This window comes from Coffea arabica, chromosome 2c (assembly GCF_036785885.1).
Source record: "Coffea arabica cultivar ET-39 chromosome 2c, Coffea Arabica ET-39 HiFi, whole genome shotgun sequence".
Lineage (NCBI taxonomy): Eukaryota > Viridiplantae > Streptophyta > Magnoliopsida > Gentianales > Rubiaceae > Coffea > Coffea arabica.
Window position 1 is genome coordinate 66,427,735 of NC_092312.1, and position 6,000 is coordinate 66,433,734.

The window sequence follows — 6,000 nt, forward strand, 5'->3', positions numbered from 1 at the left end:
CCTTTAATCGATTTGTGCTCAAATATGGAGTTTTAGAGGCAATATTAGCATCTATAATTTGCTGGGAATGTGTTGAAGTTTCATGAGAGCAAGATGTAAGGAATCAACTCCAACCTACACTTGTGGCACCAAAACCAATTTGAAATTTTCATGGACTGATAGAAACCGAACAAGAATATATGTTGAATGTGCTCATGGCGAGATAAGTGTGTGAAAATCTAGAAAATTCATCAAATTAACTAGAAGATGAAAATGATTAGGGTCCTATTTGACAAAATGAATTTTTTACCAAATTTTTTAAATAAGTTTTTTAACAACTTTAACTACAATAATGTCAAAAAACTCTTCAAAATTTTCAAAATATACACCTTACAATACCAAAAAATACACAAAAAATTTCCTTCTTTCTATTCTTTTTCTTCTTTCCCCCACCTCAATCCACCATCATCTCCGTCGCCAGCCAGCGGTGACTGGCAACTCTACCGATGCCAACTGCTGGCCACCATTTTTTTCTTTTCTCTCTCTCTTCCCTCTCCTTTTCTTTCTTATCCTTCCTCCTTCCTCCTTTCTCCTATTTTCCTCTTCTCTCCCCTCTTCCCTTCTGCCTACTTTGCCTCCCTTTTCCCTTCTCCCCCCACCCTCCTCTCTCCTATGCGCAATGGGGAGGGCAAGGGAGGAGAGAAAGGGAGATGGAAAGAGGAGAAGGGGGTAGAGGAGAAAGGAGATAAGGGAGAGAAGCTGGCGGGGAAGAGGGGAGGAAAGAGAGAGAGGAGAGAGGAGAAAGGAGAGGGAGGGAGAGGGAGGGAGAGAGAGAAAAAAGAAAAAATGAAATAAACTGCTATCACTGGCGAGGTACTGGCTGTAGCGGCCGACACCGGCCAGGGAAGGAGAAGAAGAACAGTAGGGTGGGGGAAAAGAAAAAAAGAAAAAAAGAAAAAAAGAAAAAAAAAGGAAAAAGAATAGAGAAAAAAGAAAAAATTTTTGTTAAAAAGGAAAATTTTTACATACCTCAAAAAAAAAATTTCCAAATTCTACAATTTGTAGTAAAATTTTAGACAAATATTCAAAAAAAAACTCATTTGCCAAATGGGGTCTAGGTTAACATGTAAATTTTTGGACATTTATCAGGAGAAAAGAACTCCTTTTTTTGTAGGGTGATGGTTGTGGTTATTGGAATTGGTGTGATGATGAAATCTATGAGTGTTCCAAGCAAGTCATACTTGGTTTTTTAAGAAAAGCAAATAGGCTGGAAACTAAGAATGAAGTTTGTAGGAGCAAGTTCTCAAGTGGCAAAACAAAGTTGAGAAAATGGAGGTTCATGTAAAAAATCTGAAGAAAAAGTTTGGAAAAAAGAATAGGAAAAAAATGCTCACTATTCTTTTTGTTGCAACTTGGACAACTCTCAGTGTATCAATGTAGGTTTGGGGCTCTAAAAAGGAACACAAGTTTGGAAGACTGCAAATTGATGGCTACTAGAATATGGTTGTATTTTCTAAATCCTATACCAATGCTGCCAAATAGTTTAGTAGATAGTTAGTTTTGTTGAGATGGTGCTATTGTTGTTTACACCTCATTTTGATTGGTGTTGTTTTCATCTTGGATGTAATATATGAGATAGTAGTTTATGGACAAAAGAGTGAAGCATTAGCTCCAGACTTTCAGCAAATTACATATGTTCAATTCAATAGAAAACTAGCTCACAAATACATCTGCACAAATGCCAAATATAACAAAAGATAAGTGGATTTAGCAAAATGAGATTGAACATGCACACTTCTAAACTAAAGAGTACAACTTTCATGAAATTGTCACTGTCATTAGCATGAATTTCCTAATGAAAACTGCCAACAAAGTTATACTTGTTTTATATGTCAATAGTCCAAAATTGTCCTTGCCATAGAATACATCCAAACAAAAGACTTGGTAAAGTACTACCAATAAAACAAAAGTCAAAGCCAATCATATATATATATATATATATATATTCATAAGTCCTTTAATCTGATCTTCCACCTCTGTTGCTCCTTGATATTCCAACCTATCTACCAATTTTGAAAGGAGGTTCTTTGTCCAAGTACTCATAGTTGGTATTGATTCTTATTTTGTCTATATCAAACAGCTTTTTCTTTGAATGGAGAGACTAGCTATGGCTTTTTGTAGTTAACTGGTTAGCATTATTGGCAGGCTTAACTCTTCTCACTTATACACGTCAGATAATAGCTACATTAGCTATTTATCATAGTAAACTAAAGATAAATTTGAAAATAAATTGAACACCTATAGGTGTCTTAGTCTTCCTAATCTCCTGCTTTTCTTAGTATTAGAGCTGTAAACGAGCCGAATCAAACCGAGTATCTCATGTTTGAGCTCTGTTCGTTAAGCAATTCGAACAACGTTCGTGTTCGTTTGTTAATTTTCGAACTCCAAACCTGTGTTTGTGTTCGACTCGTTAAGCAAAGTTCATGTTCGAGTTCGAATTCGTGTTCAGCTTGTTTAACATAAACGAGTTCTTCGCGAACATGTTCGAAAAGCTCGAATCCAAATTATTTTAAGCCTTAAATATGACATACAAATCATTAATCATCCTTAAAAACAATTAAAGCACTAAATGAGTAAATTCTATTATTCATTAATTATATAACTAACATTAACATAAAGGCAACAAATAAAAAAAGCAATTTGCCCTCCAAATATAATAGTCCATCCATAAATTTAATCCTAAAATTTGTCAAATAATAATTATATTCATGTTCGCGAACCTTCGTCAAAACTTACGAACATGCTCGTGTTCGCTCGATTATTAATCGAACAAAAAAATTCATTCGAACTGGGTTCGTTTAAGATTTCAAATGAACCTTTGATGAACACGAACGAGTCAAAACGAACCGAGCTACCAAACAGCTTGGTTCGTTTAACAGCTCTACTTAGTATTGGTGGCATCAATATTATGAATTGGTTGTTTCTAAAATTCTAATGGCCCTGTTGCATGTACATTAGTTTTAGCATGTGAAAAGGTGTCATTATATGAAGTAGATCGCTCTTCAGCTCCATTTTGCTAAGAATTAGTACCAGTTGCTCTTCAGCTCCTTGATGAATAGAAAGTTGAGCTGGTGCCAAACTTGACACATTTATGCTACATTTGGAAGACTTTATAGCCTGTGAAGACTTTATAGCATGTTTAGGATCTGGAGCAGGTTGACTGCAAGTCTCACCTATATTTTCTTGTACACTTTTGCAGGTAGCAACATTGTGACTTGCCTAGCCATATTTTCTATGGTGCATGATCACACGCTTTCTTAATTTTTGCATATTGTCTCTTCCAATATGAACACCATTTCTATTTTCAAAACTATCTTTCCTTCTTGATTTTTTTTGGCCTACTAGATTGGACACATGCAAGTACAAGATTCAATATGGGACTGTCATTTTGGGACCATATAGACTTGCCAGTAATTGAATATAGAATATTCTCATATTTTTGGAAGAATAGATCTATACTATAAGATTGATCTGCATAGTTACTTGCGTCCCTATCAATTTCAAGAATGGCAGAAATTGCATGGCAGTAGGGGAGCCCACACTACAAGATATTTGGCCTTTTGTGATAACATTCTCAGTGACAACAGAGAAATTAGTCACAATTAAGAAGATTCCGTGACGATTTTTTATGTTGTCATAGTTGACTGTGGGTACACTTGTCAACAGTGACAACACCAGATAAGTCGTCACAATATGAATGAGGCGCAACTAGCCGGTATGGCGGGAGATCACTATTGTGACGACTGGAAAATAGGTTGTCACTGAAATAGGTCCTATAGTGACAACTTAAAATGTCATCACAACATGGTTGCTTGCTCAGAATTAATGACAACAACTAGTTGTTACTGTTCAAAGTGTTTGTTTCTAACTCACTTTCACTGATTCTACTATATCACCCTAATTTTTTCAATCTGACCCATATGTTGTAAATAAATTTTATTAATTCTACTATGACATCCTAACTTTTAAAATTGAACCCCGTATGTGGTAACTAATCTCATTAACTCTACCAGACACCTTATTTTTTACAATTTAGGTTCGCATTGTGACGACTTGGGAAAATGTTATCACTGAAATAGGCCCTACAGTGACAACTTACAATGTTGTCACAATAGGGTTGCTGGTTCAAAATTAGTGACAACAATTAGTCGTCACTATCTAAAGTGCTTGTTCCTAACCCACTTTCATTAATTCTATTATGCCACCCTAATTTTTTCAATATGACCCATATGTTGTAAATAAATTTTATTAATCATTTTATGACACCCTAACTTTTACATTTTAGCCCCATATGTCACCTTAATTTTTCAATATGGCCCATATGTTGTAAATAAATTTTATTAATTATATTATGACACCCTAACTTTTACATTTTAGCCCCATATGACACCCTAACTTTTTCAATATGGCCCATATGTTGTAAATAAATTTTATTAATTATATTATGATACCCTAATTTTTACATTTTAGCCTAAATAAATTTTATTAATTATGTTATGACACCCTAACTTTTACATTTTAGCCCCATATGCAACCCTAATTTTTTTTAATAAGGTTCATATCTTGTAAATAAATTTTATTAATTATGTTATGACATCCTAAATTGTACATTTTAGCCCTGTAAATGTGTCTGTGTAGGAAGAGTTAATATGAAATACAAATGTACTGTTGATGTCCTTTTCTTCTCATGATCAATTGCAGCTCTTTAAGACAAAGCTCAGTGACATGAAGGTTGTCACTAACATGCAAGTTCATTAAGTAATGACTATTCTTGTCACTGAATACTAGGACTGGTAGTGACGAGCCCAAGTCGTCATTGTAGACTTTAAATTTGTGACGACTTTTGCTACATTTATGACAAAAAAATATGTGAAACAGTGACAAGAAAAGTCGTCACAGAATGATAACAATTAGTGACGACTTTGTCATCATCATTGAATAACAAGATTTTGTGGCGACTTTCAAAGGGTTGTCACATGGATCTATTTGTGACATAGAATCAATGACAACCATATGACATTGGAAAAAGTCGTCACTGTACTCGTATAATGACGACTTTTTGGTTTTTAGTGACGACATTTTGTTGTCACCAAAGATCAAATTTCTTGTAGCGCCACTAATTTATCACAACTTACATGTACATGTTTTGTCTTCTAGGTACACAGCAAATTGTTCCCCTCTTGATTCCCTAACTTGATATCCCCCTTTAGCATTTGACATTAGCTTCTATTTCCTAGAAAGCTTTTCCTTTGGTTCAATCAAAGCAATTATTGTTGGCCTCACAGGACCACTACATTTTCTCATCCAATCAACCCTTTTTTATATTTTCTCCATTATGAATTGTCTAATCCACTCAACCATCCCCAATCACTAGAAATTCTTTAGCATTCAATATATGAAAATCAAATATCTTTAATAAATTATTAACTAACATGCTAGTCTTCACATAAAGTGGGAAAAAGGCTTTATACCAATAATGAAATGTGTAGCTCTTTTGACTCATGCATGAGCTTGTTGGTCATATGTTCTCAACTCTTCCAATATTGCCTCATAGAACTCCACTATTGACGTTGGTGCAATGCTCTAAAATCTCTCTTTAAGCACTTCACTAGGGAATTTTTATTGAAAGTTTTTATCATGTGTTGTACACAATATCTATGCCCAACTTCTGGCAATAGCTCAAGCAATACATTGTCAAGACCCTACAAGTGTGGTTCAATATTAATTGCCTGGAAAAATATGATTTGAAAATACATACAATATCAGCAGAGTACAAGAATACTAACCTTTTGTTGGTATAAAACAAAAATGTACTCACTACTGTTTGAGGTATTTCTAGATCATCAATCAATAAAGTCAAAACCAATGCCATTGTTCTCAAACCTCCTGTCAACAACTGCCCAGACTAATGGCCATCAACCATTATTTAGATTTGCTCCAATAGCAGTCAACAATTGACCA